The sequence below is a fragment of the Oncorhynchus tshawytscha genome, linkage group LG30 (genome assembly GCF_018296145.1).
Source record: "Oncorhynchus tshawytscha isolate Ot180627B linkage group LG30, Otsh_v2.0, whole genome shotgun sequence".
Taxonomy (NCBI): Eukaryota; Metazoa; Chordata; class Actinopteri; order Salmoniformes; family Salmonidae; genus Oncorhynchus; species Oncorhynchus tshawytscha.
The window spans coordinates 2,376,838-2,395,769 of NC_056458.1; the positions used below are offsets into that span (position 1 = coordinate 2,376,838).

At 41.5% G+C, this 18,932-nt stretch overlaps 1 protein-coding gene across 1 annotated transcript in view; it reads left to right on the top strand.

Annotated features, from left to right (window-relative positions):
* LOC112228186 (forkhead box protein O1-A) overlaps positions 1–18,932 on the top strand; it is an 87,138-nt gene that overhangs the window by 57,980 nt on the left and 10,226 nt on the right. The gene's annotated exons all lie outside the window — the stretch shown is intronic.

Below are 18,932 nucleotides of genomic sequence, written 5' to 3' on the forward strand. Positions count from 1 at the left end.
GAGGCATAAGTCAGCATATCATCTCTCCCTCCGGTCTCACAGACACACGGATCAGGATGACAATCTGTCTCTCACCATCCACTGTGGCCATTTCCCCCTTGCCTATGGCCTTTTTGCCTATAACTGTCATTGCACAGACAATCACCGTCAAGCCAGCTCTGAGATGCATCGCTCCAGTTTTCCCACTGGAGGGTGCTGCCATATTCGCTTCCCCGTTCTACGGGGCTCTGAGGGAGCTTTTTTTCCCCTCTATATGGCAAAGATGACTTTGTTATGGAGAACACTCTCCATTGAGCTAGCGATCAATCAGTATAGTAATTTATTACTTCACTTTCTGGGTCTTAGGGAAGCCCCAGACAGCTGTCTGGTACTCCCGAGTCCACAAAAATGTTGGTTCACGCAACCAGACCACTACCCGCTCTGCCTCCCCATCTTACGGGAGTGAGCGGCTGAGGATATATCTTTGCTTTTGACAACCCTCCATTGAGCAGGTCCAAGGCATACCAGTCAGCTAGCTGTCCTACTGCCCAGGATCAGGAATACTACGCTGCAGTCATTTCCTTCTTCCTTTGGCTACATTGCCTGACGTCTTACGTAGTGCCGAAACCCCGAGAGAGACCGCTTCCCGCATGTATCTGGACTGACTTGCTGCAGCCTGGCAGAAGCTATGACCCTGTGAGGGCCCTGGAAGACTCCACCCTCAAAACGGTGACCATGCCATTTGGCGTGGGAGAGCTGACACACCCATGAAATAGGGTGATGCCTTATGCTTTTCCTTCTATGTTGCCCATCCTCCCTTTTCCATCTACACGGAACATGGGAAGAGGACTTCCCCCTCATCTTCAAGCCCCTTGATGACCAGTGACTTTCCAGTTGGCAGTTACACCCTGCTCACGACCAGTCCTGGCTGCTATCATCATGCAGATTTTGTACCCTAGCATACTAAGCAATTCTCTACCCTCACCCGGATGCTATAGCCCTTTGGGCATAGCTGGTGAGAGAAGGGAAAAAAGAAAGAAAAAGAAAGACAGGCCCGTGACTCTTGGAAAATAGTGCCAGCCAGCGTTCGCTCTATGCTGCTCACGGGCTCGCAGCTCCCCTTCGGACTGCCACGCAGATTAAATATCAGCCCATGCAGAGACGCACGAGATTGAACATCCCTCAACTTTCCATAGTTTTCCCCTTTAGTTAACAATGTCAACGTTTCACTCTGCTGTGGCAATTGTGCTCAAATTAATGCAATATTACAGTGGTTCGTCCTTTAAAAGTTGCAGCGTATTGCGGTACAGCTTGCATGGTGCCGCAGAATTCTATGGCACGTTATTTAAGTGTCAACCACTGGTACCATTTAATGCTAGTTAGTGCTAGTTTGACCACCAGAGGACATCTTTGAGAAGCATTTGATAGCATTCAATAGTGGCTGTACTAGAGAATTAAAGAAAACATTTTTGTTAAAACATAGTATATGGGACTGATTTAAGAATTGTTGGTTAATTCATGTTAATTCATATTATGGTGTTTATATTCCAAGAAAAACTAAAACCCCTCTGGGTTTCTGTTAGGATGGAACAGAAAATATGTTGCTGTTAAACGTGACGGTCGGGAGTAGGCTACAGTACTGGGCTATTTAGCTAAAGAATCCCTGTGTCGTGCAGGCATGCGGGAGACTGGGGTTCAATTCCCCAATGGGGAGGAAGGGGTAGGCTGTCCTTGTAAATAAGAATTTGTTCTTAACTGATTTGCCTAGTTAAATAAAGGTTACACTAAGAGCATGACATTTCTACACCCTAATTGTATAATTGTAGTTTAACCAATACCCAAACGGAGATTCAGTCAAAATCAAGTTGATTTATCAAGTCCCCATGCTTGTCTCAGAGCAGCACGAAATGGTGCTAAAATAGTTGTAGGCTATTGCTTAAAATCCTATTGCTTCTATCTTCAATATGCTATTTAAATAAATAAGATCTACACCACTTTTAAGAGCACATAACTCAACACTAGTGGGACTCATGTCGCCTACAGTATATTGAAAAATATGAAGTGACTCTCCACCAATAATTACATATAGGGGATTGGAGAATTCAAAATTAAAACCAAAAGCCGCCTCATGGGTCTCCCGGCAAAAAGTATTTAGTCAGCCACCAATTGTGCAAGTTCTCCCACTTAAAAAGATGAGAGAGGCCTGTAATTTTCATCATAGATCCAGAAAATTACATTGTAGGATTTTTAATGAATTTATTTGCAAATTATGTTGGAAAATAAGTATTTGGTCACCTACAAACAAGCAAGATTTCTGGCTCTCACAGACCTGTAACTTCTCCTTTAAGCGGCTCCTCTGTCCTCCACTCGTTACCTGTATTAATGGCACCTGTTTGAACTAGTTATCAGTATAAAAGACCTGTCCACAACCTCAAACAGTCACACTCCAAACTCCACTATGGCCAAGATCAAAGAGCTGTCAAAGGACACCAGAAACACATTTGTAGACCTGCACCAGGCTGGGAAGACTGAATCTGCAATAGGTAAGCAGCTTGGTTTGAAGAAATCAACTGTGGAAGCAATTATTAGGAAATGGAAGACATACAAGACCACTGATAATTTCCCTCGATCTGGGGCTCCACGCAAGATCTCACCCCGTGGGGGTCAAAATGATCACAAGAACGGTGAGCAAAAATTCCAGAACCACACGGGGGGACCTAGTGAATGACCTGCATAGAGCTGAGACCAAAGTAATAAAGCCTACCATCAGTAACACACTACGCCGCCAGGGACTCAAATCCTGCAGTGCCAGACGTGTCCCCCTGCTTAAGCCAGTACATGTCCAGGCCCGTCTGAAGTTTGCTAGAGAGCATTTGGATGATCCAGAAGAATGCTGAGTTGCATCCAAAGAACACCATACCTACTGTGAAGCATGTGGGTGGAAACATCATGCTTTTGGGCTGTTTTTCTGCAAAGGGACCAGGACGACTGATCCGTGTAAAGGAAAGAATGAATGGGGCCATGTATTGTGACATTTTGAGTGAAAACCTCCTTCCATCAGCAAGGGCATTGAAGATGAAACGTGGCTGGGTCTTTCAGCATGACAATGATCCCAAACACACCGCCCGGGCAACAAAGGAGTGGCTTCGTAAGAAGCATTTCAAGGTCCTGGAGTGGCCTAGCCAGTCTCCAGATCTCAACCCCATAGAAAATCTTTGGAGGGAGTTGAAAGTCCGTGTTGCCCAGCAACAGCCCCAAAACATCACTGCTCTAGAGGAGATCTGCATGGAGGAATGGGCCAAAATACCAGCAACAGTGTGTGAAAACCTTGTGAAGACTTACAGAAAACGTTTGACCTCTGTCATTGCCAACAAAGGGTATATAACAAAGTATTGAGATAAACATTTGTTATTGACCAAATACTTATTTTCCACCATAATTTGCAAATAAATTAAATAAACATCCTACAATGTGATTTTCTGGATTTTTTCCCTCATTTTGTCTGTCATAGTTGAAGTGTACCTATGATGAAAATTACAGGCCTCTCTCATATTTTTAAGTGGGAGAACTTGCACAATTGGTGGCTGACTAACTACTTTTTTTGCCCCACTGTATTTTGCACTGCGGGAACCCCAATCCATTCGGGAGCCCCATCCACAAAGTATCAAAATACAGAGAGGTGTTGGTAAAAGGTATATTGTCCTGCTAATAGCCCATAATGAAAACGAAAGTGAGCGATTGTAATCTGAATTTAAAAAACAAAGTAAAACATTAAAACATCCCTCTAAAAACATTTATTTCTGTTTTTAGAGGGAGAGAAACGCTTGGCCAATTGTGTGCCGCCCATAAAGGCCAAAATATACCCTGCTAATAGCCATAATGGTGCTGTACAACATGACCGTGTGTGTTTGAAAGAGTATTTTCCAGTAAGCAACAATTTGTTTACCTTCATTAGACAGCTTTGTTCCAATATTTTTGTAATTTATTCCCATAGTAATTCGTTATGGAGCCATAACTAAATAAACATCGGCATTTTGAAAGGGTATTTTCATCATTATTTTATTAATGAAAGCATAAAGATGCTGATGAGGAAATACAGTACTGTAAAGTATATGCTTTTACATTTGGATAATAATGCATTTAAAGCATTTTGAAGGTATAAGCCACCTGCATTTGTTTATTAGTCTACAGCAGAACAGCATAACGGTCCGGACGGCCCTTGCTGTGCCTGGTGAGCAGTTGGTCAAGTTCTGTTGTCAGAAGAGGAATGGAAATGTCAGGGTGAACCGCCGACCTGATGAACCCACCAGGTATATTGACTCTGCCTGTCGGAGGTGGAGTTCCAGAGCTCAGAGGTGTGCCTTGCATGGATTGTGACTCCATCTCGTTCCTTACCCTCTTCAACGCGTCATTCTCTGCCTGTCTTTCTGCCAATGCCGCCTGGACCAATGCATCTCTGCCCCGCGATAATGTTTATTTTTCTGCTGGTCTGCCTTCAATGATTCGATCTCGGTCTTCAAAGTTTGAATCTGATCCATGTGCACCTTCATCAGATGAACAGAATGGTACCGCCCTGAGCCCCCATCGATTACAGTAGCCTATGATAGAAACGGTAGATCAATTAAGAATTAAAAGTGACTTCAATACACAAATGCTGCGTACACATTTTAAGAATCGGCCCATTGTCCAGCCCTTTGTCCACTGATCTCCACGGAGGGTTGTCGGCATGTTTGTATGCTCTGCAAAACAACATTCACGTTTTTAGTACACAATCGTTTACATTTATTTAATTTATTTAACTTTTATTTAATTATCGATTTTATTACTCAGTATTCCTGTGGCAGGGTAGCCTAGTGGTTAGAGTGTTGGACTAGTAACTGGAAGGTTGCAAGTTCAAATCCCTGAGCTGACAAGGTACAAATCTGTTGTTCTGCCCCTGAACAGGCAGTTAACCCACTGTTCCTAGGCTGTCATTGTAAATAAGATTTTGTTCTTAACTGACTTACCTAGTTAAATAAAGGTTAGAAGAAAAAAAAGGTTATATAAATACCTTTAGTTTCAGTGATTCTCTCAGCTCCGGCTCATTTTCAAGTCCTCTCGTGGTTACGGTCCTACTCTTGGAATGGGTAGGACCATAGAAAGAAGCTTGCTTGATGTAAACAATCTCCATTTGGTATGTTCTCTTTGGTCGCAATGTCATTTTTTGCAGGTAGGGGAATGTTCACACCTATAGTAGCCGGGCTGTAAAGAGTCTATTGTCCTGCTAATCTGCTACAAGTGTTTGAAAACCTGTTTTCAGAATGCCACCAGCTGTCCATCACTACTTTAAATAAAAACACATCTTGTTTACATTCTTTATTGTAACCATAATGTCACAAATAATTTGCTCACCTTTCCAATTACTTTATTTACAAATGTGTGCTTTTCATTACATTTTTCGTTAAATCCAGTTCTGATTTAAGTATAACTTTTTAGTGACGCCTTTAGTGAGAGATCTAATGGTTTAATATTTAATAATATCTGCCCTCCGAATTCATATCTACGGGGCATTTTTCACACCATTATTAATGACATTGTTTTAGTTTGAACGTGCAGACTGGCACTAAGAACAGAGGGAACGTTTCCCCTAATCAGCTCCATTATTAGTTACATTGGTTTAGTTTGAACGTGCAGACTGGCACTAAGAACAGAGGGAACGTTTCCCCAGTCAGCTCCATTATTAGTTACATTGGTTTAGTTTGAACGTGCAGAATGGCACTAAGAACAGAGGGAACGTTTCCCCTAGTCAGCTCCATTATTAGTGCAATGCCCCTTAAAGTGTTGATCTGTTCCGCATGGGCTAGGTCCGTCTTCTGTGCGTGGCTCTGCGGCCCATCCCGTGCCCCCTGCCCTCGTTCCTTGAACCTCACACGCCCACCTCTGTTATAGTGGATTCAGCTGGAGAACTGCAAGGCAATCCCATTGTGCGTCACTCGGGAGCCATGACCAATATATATTGTCCTGCTAATAACAGGGGTTAATAATATATCTGTGAGAATATCCAAGGGGCTTTTATTCTAAATTAATAATAATAATAATCATCTCTTTGTTTAAAAAATAACAATATTTTGGAGCTGATTTTATTTTTCAAATAACATAAAATTAGTGACAAAAAGGCCATTCTTGAACATGGGGTGAGACATTGTTACTAATTTGTAAATAAAACCAGTTTGTTATTTAGAATGATTTATTTCTGTTTTTAGAGGGAGCGATACCAAAAACCTACAGTCATCTCATGGGTCTCCCAGTCTACGGGTATTGAACCAGCATCTGTAGCAACACAGCTTGACTGCTATGCAGTATCTTAGACCATTGCTAGTGGCTCTATGACCAGTCAGGAGTGGGCTACAGTACTACAGTAAGAACAAAAATAATCCTAGCAAAATAAAATAATAAAAACCTTAGTGTAACAACAGTTTTAGTAAGTAATACTGAAGTCGTGCATAATTATCCGTTTCTATCTAGGTTTATGGCACCCATTCATTGTCAGTTAGAGACACAGTAGGACCCAAAGCATAATTAGTGCTCTAACTCCCCGCTTGCACTGGTCTGGAGCAATGAAGTAGTGACGCAGGGTACCATACTAAACCACAAATGACCTCTTAAATCCCGCAGCATAATCGCAAAACTTTTAGTGGAGCAACCACTGTAGGCACTTTCAATGTAACATACTGAAACAAAATGAACTATGCAAAGCTAAGAGATTTTTTTGCAGGCAGAGCGCATTGGAGTAGGATTCTATTGCATTGACATGCACGACTCAAAGCCAATTTATGCTTGATCCGAAAATGTGGTCGGAGGCGCCGTACGAATGGTGTGACACAATTGCGAAGCCTCCAGAGGCCAGGCCTCCAGAGGCCCGCTGCTCGGCGAAGCGCAAGAAGTTTGAATGCCCTGACTTCTGCTAAAGCCATATCACCGTAAATGCTGTACATCCAATGCAGACGTCAGATTGACCATGCACTACTCTACACAGACCTGTGCACCATAACCAATCAGAGCTGCAGTAGGCCTAAATGCAAATATCCATTGCCATATATGGATCTGTGCCATTCACTTTGAACTGGACAGCATGAGTTGTCATGAGTAGATGCGCTTGTTTTGATCATATTCTTTGCCAGTTAGTGAGTTATTAGCCCAGTTATAGCTAATTTCTAGTCAACAATGGGGGAGTGGTTGCTTCCTACAAGTGCACAGAATGTGTGCATTTCTAGTATTTTTGAAAAGCAAGTCTGGTAAGAGCTTAAAGGGGCAGTGTTGTATTTTGCAACAAGTCTTGAATAAGCTAAGTAGCCAATAGGCAGAGGGTAGCATAATGTTTCTGATTCTCAGTAATAATGGTATGGGAATAAAAAATAATACATAGTGTTGTTTTTTTTTGCATCAAACAACACAACATTTTCAATCACCTTGTTTGAAGGCCAAGTGGATGAACAGGTTAATGTCAAGCCCTGCATGTTTTTTTTTCAAAAGACTCATGGCATGTAGGCCTACATTGAACACCACACATTTGCTGCTACTGTAGGCTGAAGATAGAACAGTTATTTCCATGTTAAAATGTCATGGGATGCATTTTTCTAGATTGTTTTTGATGTTAGGCCAATCTGGTAGGCCTACATTATAATCAAATAGCCACAGTAGTCTCAATGTTCACAGTAAACGCGCGCCGGAAGTTTCACAATGTTCAAATTAGCACTCAGCAGACATGAAATTTGCTATGCCCAATTTTTTTTGAGGGAATATTAGTGCCAGCCCCATGAGTCTCTGTTGAGTCTCATGCTCTCTGTTTTACAGTTGATGCGTTTTCTTGAAAAAGTGGTATGACTAAACAGATCGTTCCTCTGTTTTCCAGGGTGCTATGCTCCTGAAAATGTTGTCAGGTCCTCTAGCCTCTTTTTCGGGCCTGCCAAGGCCCTGACAGTAATACAGTTTATCCCAAACGAATATGTCACTTCTAGGGGAGGCACATCGCTTACGCCCAGTCTCTAAGCCTTTAACTCATCCTGCGATGTGTCTATTGTGCTTAAGATCCTTTCACAGCAGCTACTAGCCACTGAGAAGAGTGGAGATGTAATATTCATCAGTCTTTTTCTTTACTACTACCCTTGGCATCCCTAAAGTGATTGTGTCTTGACTGCGCTCTACCAACCACTGTTCATGCTCACAATCTGCCCCCAGGTTTTTCAGGTTAATGTACCTAACCCCATCCTTGGCCGACTTCTCGTTGTCGCACCTTGGAGCCTATTTCTTTTCGACTGTCGCCTTCCCCAGAAAGATGTCCCTGTCGTTGTCCAGTACGCACGTTGCACATGTACTTGGATTGAACGAGAGCTCGGGCAAGGGTGTCATGCTCTTTGCTCATTGGGCAACCACCCTCAACGCTATCCTGGCAGATCATTGGGACAATTATGTTTATTTATAATGGTGAGGGTGACAGCCTTCGTAGGGGCCTGAAACAGCCCTCTCTTACAGAGGAGTTTACCTCTTTGGCACTGTTTTTGGGATATACAGTACTTATAGAACGTCTACACCCCCTTTTACCTTTTTTGTATTTCCCTGCCATAAAATGTAATCTAAACAGGATTGAATTGGATTTTTTGTAATTATTTTTTTGGGGGTGACAGCATCATGTTATGGGTATGCTTGCACCAGCAGGGACTGAGGAGTTTGTTAGGATCAAAATAAATATAAGAGGAGTAAACCCTAGATGAAAAGTTAGAGGAAAGCCCACATCAGTCTTCTGAAAATCCTGGGATAGTTTTTTTTTCTGCGGGATAATTACACAAATGTTTAAGCAAAAGACACACCAGAATGGCTTTCCAAGAGGTGTTGAGTGTTCCTGAGGGGTCTAGTCTCAGTCTTGCCTTAAATCTGCTTACAAAATCCGAGACAAGATTTAAATATCATTGTCCATCAATGATCCCCAACCAAATCTACAGAGTCTGAGCAATTTTGACAAAAAACGATGGATATACAGTAAATTCGGAAAAGTATTCAGACCCCTTGACATGTTCCACATTTTGTTACGTTACAGCCTTATTCTAAAATTGATTAAATCATTTTTCCCCTCATCAATCTACACACAATACCCCATCATGACAAAGCAAAAAAAGGTTTTTAGACATTTTTGTAAAAAAAGAAATAAACTGAAATACCTAATTTACATAAGTATTCAGCCCCTTTGCTATGAGACTCGAAATTGAGCTCAGGTTCATCCTGTTTCCATTGATCATCCTTGAGATGTTTCTACAACTTGATTGGAGTCCACCTGTGGTAAATCCAATTGATTGGAATGATTTGGAAAGTCACACACCTGTCTATATAAGGGGGCTCCCGAGTAGCGCAGTGGTCTAAGGAACTGCATCTAAGTGCTAGAGGCATCACTACAGACCCTGATTCGATTCCAGGCTGTATCACAACCAACTGTGATTGGAAGTCCCATAGGGAGGTGCACAATTGGCCCAGCTTTGTCCAGGTTAGGGTTTGGCCTGGGTAGGCCGTCATTGTAAATATGAATTTGTTCTTAGCTGACTTGCCTAGTTAAATAAAGGATAAATAAAAAATAAGGTCCCACAGTTCACATTGCATGTCAGAGCAAAATCCAAGCCATGAGGTTGAAGGAAATGTCCATAGAGCTCCAAGACAGGATTGAGTTGAGGCACAGATCTGCAGAAGGATACCAAAAAATGTATGCAGCATTGAAGGTCCTCAAGAACACAGTGGCCTCAATCATTCTTTAATGGAAGATGTTTGGAACCACCAAGGCTCTTGCTAGAGCTGGCCGCTCGGCCAAACTGAGCAATCGGGGCAGAAGGGCCTTGGTCAAGATGGTGACTAAGAACCTGATGGTCACTCTGACAGAACTCCAGAGTTCCTCTGTGGAGATGGGAGAACCTTCTATAAGGACAACCATCTCTGCAACAATCCACCAATCAGGCCTTTATGGTAGAGTGGCCGTACAGAAGCCACTCCTCAGTAAAAGGCACATGACAGCCCGCTTAGGCACCTAAAGACTCTCAGACCATGAGAAACAAGATTCTCTGGTCTGATGAAACCACGATTGAAGTCTTTGGCATCACATCACACCTGGCACCATCCCTATGGTGAAGCATGGTGGTGGCATCATCATTCTGTGGGGATGTTTTTCATCGGCAGGGACTGGGAGACTAGTCAGGATCGAGGCAAAGATGAACGGAGAAAAGTACAGAGAGATCCTTGATGAAAACCTGCCCCAGAGCGCTCAGGACCTCAGACCGGGGCAAAGGTTCACCTTCCAACAGGACAACGACCCTAAGCACACAGCCAAGACAACGCAGGAGTGGCTTCAGGACTCTTAATGTCCTTGAGTGCCCCAGCCAGAGCCCGGACATGAACCCGATCAAACATCTTTGGAGAGACCTGAAAATACCTGTGCAGCAACGCTCCCCATCCAACCTGAGAGCTTGAGAGGATCTGCAGAGAAGAATGGGAGAAACTCGCCAAATACAGGTATGCAAGCTTGTAGCATCATACCCAAGAAGACTCAATGCTGTAATCACTGCCATTAGTGCTTTATCAAAGTACTGAGTAAAGGGTCTGAATACTTATGTAAATGTGATATTTCAGTTTTTTATTTGTAATAAATGATCAAAAATTCAAAATACCTGTTTTTGCTTTGTGATTATGGGGTATAATCAATATTCGAATAAGGCTGTAACATAACAAAATGTGGAAAATGTCAAGGGTTCTGAATACTTTCCGAAGGTACTGTAGGTCGCTGAAAATGACTGTCCATAAAGAAAAAACACGGTAGGAATTTCAGGTTTTGCTCATCATTCAACCGACATGAAATTATAAAATGAGACAATACATTTTTAGGACCTCAATAAATACATTATAACTACCCAAATGTTAATTTTGGTGAACTTACCCTTTAAGGTTTTGTTTAAGGGTTAAAACAAAAAAATCTGTGCCTGGCACTGGGATTTGATTCGTAGTTCCATATATCCATGGAAAGTTGCAATAAGAAGGAGAATGGAGAAGAAAGGTTGTGTAGTATAGATTGAACTGAATGTGAGCAATTCAGGAGACACCCAGCTCATTGTTGTATTATGAATCATGTTGTGAGTGAGTAAACATGGAAGAATTTCACTGTTGTTAATCGTAAACCAAAATGGATATTCTTGTGCCTCATTTGGATAATCATTCTATTGTTGTTCATTCCAAGAGTCAGTATCTGTGTGCATGCGTGCATGGGTGTGTGTGTGTGTGTGTTTGTATCCATGCAGAATCCTGTGGTCTGGTACATCTGGGTTGATGTACAGAGGGGTGTCTCAGCCTAGCTCAGCCTCAGTCCACATGGTTGTTTTGGGAAATTCCCTGGGTGGTTGGTGGGTGGGTGTTTTGTTTTCTGTCGCCTGCCTTGTTTTGGTCTTTCTCTCTGTTCCCTGTGTCCTGCTGCATCACAACAGTAAGTTGATACTATAGCGTGCTGGGAAGATTTTGGCTAGACAGTCTATGTGTGTGTATGTGTGTGTGTGTGTGTGTGTGTGTGTGTGTGTGTGTGTGCGCGCGTGCGTGCGTCAGAGGCAGACAGACTGTGTGTCTAATCGGTCTGTCAGTCCTTGTAATTTGACCTTGTTGTCTTCTGTAATGGTACAGGCTGTGTGTTTAGGTAGGAGAGGGACAGACTGACTACAGAGGGACAGAAAGAGTAGCCTGGTTCCTATAGGAGTCGACAAGACAAGACAAGCACAAACAGAACTGGATCCAGGCTACAAAGCGAGGGGTTGTGTCAATCTGCCCATGTCTTTCCCACTGGGCACAAACTGCTTGAATCAACGTTGTTTCCATGTCATTTCAACAACAAAAAAGTAATCAACGTAAAGGAATTTTGGGAATGTTTGTATTTTTTTCACCCAACTTTTAAACTAAATCCAATTATTTTTTATTGATTACACGTTAGTTGACAACTCAATCAAATGCAAATCAAAACTAGACATTTGTGTCCAGTGTGTTGCCAAAATAGAGCTAATTCATCAGGGACTTTTGTTTCATTTCGCTGTTATGTTCCTTAGCTTCTGTCCTCTTTTTTTATACCCATATGTCTCTCTATGTTGTCTGTTTTTTTTAACCTTTATTTAACTAGGCACGTCAGTTTACAATGACGGCCTACCGGGGAACTGCCTTGTTCAGGGGTAGAATAACAGATTTTGACCTTGTCAGCTCTGGGATTTGATCCAGCAACGGTTTTGGTTACTGGCCCAACGCTCTAACCACTAGGCTACCTGCTGCCCCGTGGTAGCCTCCTCTCTTCTGTGGGTAGCTAGGAGAATCGTGTTCATTTCCTAAAGACTTTATATTTTTCTCCATTACATAAATGATAATAGGTAGTGAATTATAGCTTTCTTTTATTCTTCCCCCTCCAGTCTTTCTTCCTAGTGTGTGCTGTTGTTGCCCCTTACCCCCCCCAAAAACTACGTTGTTTGATGACTGAACTGCTGGATTGTAAGCATTAGGTCACTGAGTTGGGTTATTTTCTTTAAAAAGAACAAGGTTCGGTTGTTGATGCTGGGTTATTGACGCTGGGTTACTGAGATATGACCCAGCAGGACAGAGCAGTATATTGGAGGCGTGGCTTAGTAGGGGCGTGGCTTTGATATAGTTATTTTTGGACGTCCGTGAGAGTAAAGTCATTCCGGTTCATCTGTTCTGTTGTATGGTTATCACATGTTAAGGTTGAAAACTGCCCATTTTTGTAGCTTTAATGAGGCTTACACAACTGTAGGAGTTTCTTAAAGGCTATAAAAATCCCAAAGTTGGGATAGTTACCACTTTTATACAATATGTAAATATTAATGTTATTAATATTATTTTAGAATATGTCATGTAAAAAAAAATATTTAATGACATTGGCAGTGTACCAAATTAACATGATGAACAAGAATGACATTTACTCTCACGGGTGGGGAAAAATAACCTATTGATTACATAAAAAAAGACCCAGCTGCTGGGTCAAAATAACCCAGCATGTGTTCTGTCTAATATTTAGCCAGTGCTGGTTTACTAAATAAGGCAAATTGCGTTGATTTTAAGCCAGCATTTTTTTCTGCTGTTAACTAAAACAAAACAAAAAGTAAGGTGGTCACATAGTATGTATTTGGTTTTTGAATAAGGAATATTCAAACAAGTGGGGACATTTTACTGGTCCCTACAAGAAAAGAATACTATTTTAGGCTTAGGGGTTAGGTTTAGGGTTACAATTAAGTTTACAGTTAGGGTTAGGAGTTAGGGTCAGTGATTTGGGGTTAAGGTTACAGTTAGGGTTAGGAGTTAGGGTCAGTGATTTGGGGTTAAGGTTACAGTTAGGGTTAGGAGTTAGGGCCAGTGATTTGGGGTTAAGGTTACAGTTAGGGTTAGGGTTAGGAGTTAGGGTCAGTGATTTGGGGTTAAGGTTAGGTTTTTTTTTTTTTTAAGATTTCGAATGGGAATCAGTTGTTTGGTCCCCACAAGGAAAGTAAAACAAACGTGTGTGTGTGTTCATTTAAGCCTCCTGGTAAACGCCTCCCCCATAAGACACATAGGTTTTAACAGGTGAGACTCTTCAGTCTTCATGGCTTAGTTACCATGGTTCCCATTCTCTACAACCACTGTATTGATGATCCTCTTTAATTAAGCTCTTATTCCAATACTTACTTTCTTCAACTTAACCCATTCACACGCACACACACACACACACACACACACACACACACACACACACACACACACACACACACACACACACACACACACACACACACACACAAAACCTAACCCCTGAGCTTAAAATAGCCTTTGTAACTCAATAGGGAGAATTTTCCTTGTTTTCTATCCTTGTGGGCACATTTGGGGATTTCAAGTACCTACAAGGATATAAGAACAAGTACACACACGACACTACAGGGACAAAGTGGAGTCACAATTCAATGGCTCAGACACATATGTGGCAGGGAAAATCACAGATTACAAAGGAAAAACCAGCCACGTTGGGGACACCGACGCCTCACTCCTGGACGAGCTAAACATCTTCCTTGCCTGCTTCAAGGAAAACAACATTGAGCTGCCAATGAACTCCTCCCTGTGCAACTGGGTCCTGGACGTCCTTACGGGCTGACCCCCAAGTGGTGAAGGTAGGCAACAACACCTCCGCCACGCTGATCCTCAATACGGGGTCCCCACAGGTGTGCGTGCTCAGCCCCCTCCTGTACTCCTTGTTCACCCATGACTGCTTGGCCATGCATGTCTCCAACTCAATCATCAAGTTTGCTGATGACACAACAGTCGTAGGCCTGATTTACAGCAGAGAGATCACAGCCCTATCCACATCGATGGGGTCGCAGTGGAGATGGTCAGAAACTCTTCGGCGCGCACATCACTGACAACGTGAAATGTTCCCTTCACACAGGCAGCATGGTGAAGAAGGCGCAACAGCGCCTATTCAACCTCAGGAGGCTGAAGAAATGTGGCTTTGCCCCTAAGACCCTCACAAACGTCAACAGATGCACCATTTAGAGCATCCTGTCAGGCTGTATCACCGCCAGGCCATCAGACAGTTAAACAGCTAACTGGCCTCCACCCAGTACCCTGCCCTGAACTTTTGCCACTGTTACTAGCCGGCTACCACTGGGTACTCAACCCTGCACTTAGAGACTGTTGCCCTATGTACATAGTCATTGAACACTGGCCACTTTAATAGTGTTTACATACAGTTTCACCCACTTACACTGTATGTATATACTGTATTATAGTAATGGCTCATCCTATATATATTTTTCTGTGGGGCAGATTATGTGTGAATAGCTTGTTTTGATTTTCTATTGCTAGATATTACTGCATTGTTGGAGCTAGACATATAAGCATTATAGCAATAACATCTGCAAATCTGTGTACGCGACCAATGAACTTTGATTTGACCCACACACACACACAGAGTGGAAGTGAGTCACGAAGAGAAAGTGTTACTCAAACTCCCTTCGAGTAGATCCAGGCTAATCAGATCTTGCCTCACAGAACCCACTGGTCTAGCCAAGTTGGGTCTCTTGTGACTGGAAAACATGCACCGCGAAATTTGGTTCTGGGTGGTGAGATTATACTGTACATATAGCTATGTGGTTGTGAATTATAACTTATCCGACTGTCAAATAATCAAATCAAATTGTGTTTGTCACATGCGCCAAATACAACATTTGTAGACCCTACAGTGAAATGCTTTTTTACAAGACCTTAATTAACCCACAATGCAGTTAAGAAAATACCAACGAGAAAAAAAGAAAAAGTAAGAGATAAGAATAACAAATAATTAAAGAGCCGCAGTAAATTTTCTTGAAAGAGGAATGGTTTGGGTGGGGAACTATTTCAATTTACTGATCTCTTGAAACTATTTCTCTGGGTGTCTCTTGTAACACAGCCCGGCCCTCCTTTAAAAACGAAAGAATTCCTTTTAAAAACATTTTTTCCCTACCTTTGTACTTTATCTCTCGCTTATATTTTCTCTCTGTTTGATGGTGTATGTGGTTAGGGTGTGTGTGTTTGTAGGTGTGTGTGTGTTTATATGTGTGTGTGTGTGTGTGTGTGTGCGTGTGTGCGCGCCCGTGTGTGTGAGGGGGAGTAAAGGATTGTACAGGTGAAACAGGGTGGAGCCCTACAGGAAACGTGTTATTAAGAGCTATTGTGAAGAGGATTACAACCATTGGTTGTTTGTGTGCAGTGTGTGTTGTGACTGAAATGTTGAAGAAAATACTCCTCTCTATTTTGTTTATTTTTAAATCACACTGCAACGCTAGCAACTAGCACCTTAATCTCTGGCTCAGAGTGCACACCTCAAAGACCTGCACATCTTTGTAGATTGTAAACAAGGTTATAGTCAGGGTGGAGGGCTACAGGGATCCTTTACTGATTATGGTATCAAAACATCTCAGGTCCCAAACCATACTTAAAGTGTATTAAAGGCCCACTGCGCAGAGCCCTGTCCTGTAACCCCAGAGCTAGAGGGACATATGTTTTAAGGTTTGAGGCTTGGTATTTGACATGGTAGACCAGGGTTTCCCAAACTCGGCCATCGGGACCCCAAGGGGTGCATGTTTTGGTTTTTGCCCTAGCACTACACAGCTGATTCAAATAATCAACTAATCATCAATCTTTGATCATTTGAATCAGCTGTTTCCCAAACTTGGTCCTCGGGACCCCTGTGGGGGGGCACGTTTAGTTTTTTCTCCTAACACTAAACAGCTGATTCAAATGATCAAAGATTGATGATTAGTTGATTATTTGAATCAGCTGTGTAGTGTTAGGGGATCAGTAGATCCTGAATACTAGGAGTAATGGTGCTGGGCATTCATAAAGTACAGTAAAGCTAAGAGGAGCTTTAGTGACAAATACATACGTCTCAGAAATTATGATCTGTGCTTTTTTTGTGTTTGCGTGTAAGGGAAGGTTTAAGGCATGGTATTTGACTTGTTAGACCCTGAATCTCCATACTATCCATTTGTCCTCAAGTCACCTCAACTAGCCATCCCTTCATAGACAGAAAGAGCTGCTTCTTATATTACCTTCTACCACCTCTGAAGGTGATGTAGTAGTTATAGAATAGAAACTATACTGAGAAAGACAAATCAGTGCTCTTTAACACAGGAAGACTCAATATATACACAGCAAATTCTCCAGGGTAAAAAAACAACAACTGAATTAACACAGATTGTTAAATTAACACTGAAAGTGTTGAGTCTGTGGACCCACATAGACACCAGAACAGTGTTAATTAACACTGCTTAGTGTAAAGACTAATTCAAATATTTCCCAGAGTGCCTTGCCTTTTGGTTGTGGCATTCATCCGTTTTTGGTCCTATGGAATTCACCAAGTAAGATCCTAAGCAAATATGTTATCATTAAAAAAATGTTATTTAACACAATACTATCCGTATTTCATTAGGACTTATTTTGAGGGCCTAGTTTTACCCTAATACAGGTACCTGAAACTCATACACATTACTTCAGCCCATCATTACCATATTTCCCAGCATGCTCTATTGCAGGTAGATTTTTTTGAATTGTTTGTTTCAATATCTATGTTTGTGCATTGATTGATAGATATAATACACAAAAAAAAAAAAATCTTAACTAATCCAATCAGTTTTTTGTAGCTGTTACTGAAATGCTTGTTCCTCTTTAAATGCCTTAGGTAGTCTCCGCACAACATTCCTAACCCTAAATTACAGATGAATAAAAATTCCAGCTGTTGGATATCCTAAATGCGTCCACGTGCTTCCCAGCCGAAACAGTTCGGTAGAATTTGCATATATTTTGATTACATTTTATTTATTTATTTTTTCAATCAATCAATCATAATCACTAGTTATAATTACACATGGTTGATGATATTACTAGTTTATCTAGCGTGTCCTGCGTAATAATCGATGCGGTGCGCATTCGTGAAAAAGGACTGTCGTTGCTCCAACGTGTACCTAACCATAAACATCAATGCCTTTCTTAAAATCAATACACAGAAGTATATATTTTTAAACCTGCATATTTAGCTAAAAGAAATCCAGGTTAGCAGGCAATATTAACCAGGTGAAATTGTGTCGCTTCTCTTGTGTTCATTACACGCATAGTCAGGGTATATGCAACAGTTTGGGCAGCCTGACTCATTGCAAACTAATTTGCCAGAATTTTACGTAATTATGACATAACATTGAAGGTTGTGCAATGTAACAGGAATATTTAGACTGATGGATGCCACCTGTTAGATAAAATATGGAACGGTTCCGTATTTCACTGAAAGAATAAACGTCTTGTTTTCGAGATAGGTCATTAATATGGTCGAATCCGGAAACTAAGGCTCGTATTTCTGTGTGTAATTATGTTATAATTAAGTCTATGATTTGATAGAGCAGTCTGACTGAGCAGTGGTAGGCACCAGCTGGCTCGTAAGCATTCATTCAAACAGCACTTTCGTTGCCAGCAGCTCTTCGCAATGCTTCAAGCATTGCGCTGTTTATAACTTCAAGCCTATCAACTCCCGAGATTAGGCTGGTGTAACCAATGTGAAATGGCTAGCTAGTTAGCAGGTTGCGCGCTAATAGCGTTTCAAATGTCACTCGCTCTAAGACTTGGAGTAGTTGTTCCCCTTGCTCTGCATGGGTAACGCTGCTTCGAGGGTGGCTTTTGTCGATGTGTTCCTGGTTCGAGCCCAGGTAGCGGCGAGGAGAGGGATAGAAGCTATACTGTTACACTGGCAATACTAAAGTGCCTATAAGTACATCCAATAGTCAAAGGTATATGAAATACAAATCGTATAGAGAGAAATAGTCCTATAATTCCTATAATAACTACAACCTAAAACTTCTTACATGGGAATATTGAAGACTCATGTTAAAAGGAACCACCAGCTTTCATATGTTCTCATGTTCTGAGCAAGGAACTTAAACATTAGCTTTCTTACATGGCACATATTGCACTTTTACTTTCTTTTCCAACACTTTGTTTTTGCATTATTTAAACCAAATTGAACATGTTTCATTATTTATTTGAGGCTAAATCAATTTTATTGATGTATTATATTAAGTTAAAATAAGTGTTCATTCAGTATTGTAGTAATTGTCATTATTACAAATAAAACTGTTGTAAAAAATCGGTAGCAGATTTTTTTGGTCCTCTAATAATCGGTATCGGCGTTGAAAAATCATAATCGGTCGACCTCTAGTTCACAGACTCAACACTTTCAGTTTTGATTTAACACTCAGTGTTAATTATTATTTTAACAAATTTAACACTGGAGAATTTGTTGTGTTAACAGTATGTTTGTGTGCAGGAGGCCAAATATTTACAGAAATGTTTGAATGATACCACCACATCCTGATCCTTCTGCCCACATGCCCCTCTCTCCCCCTCTCTCC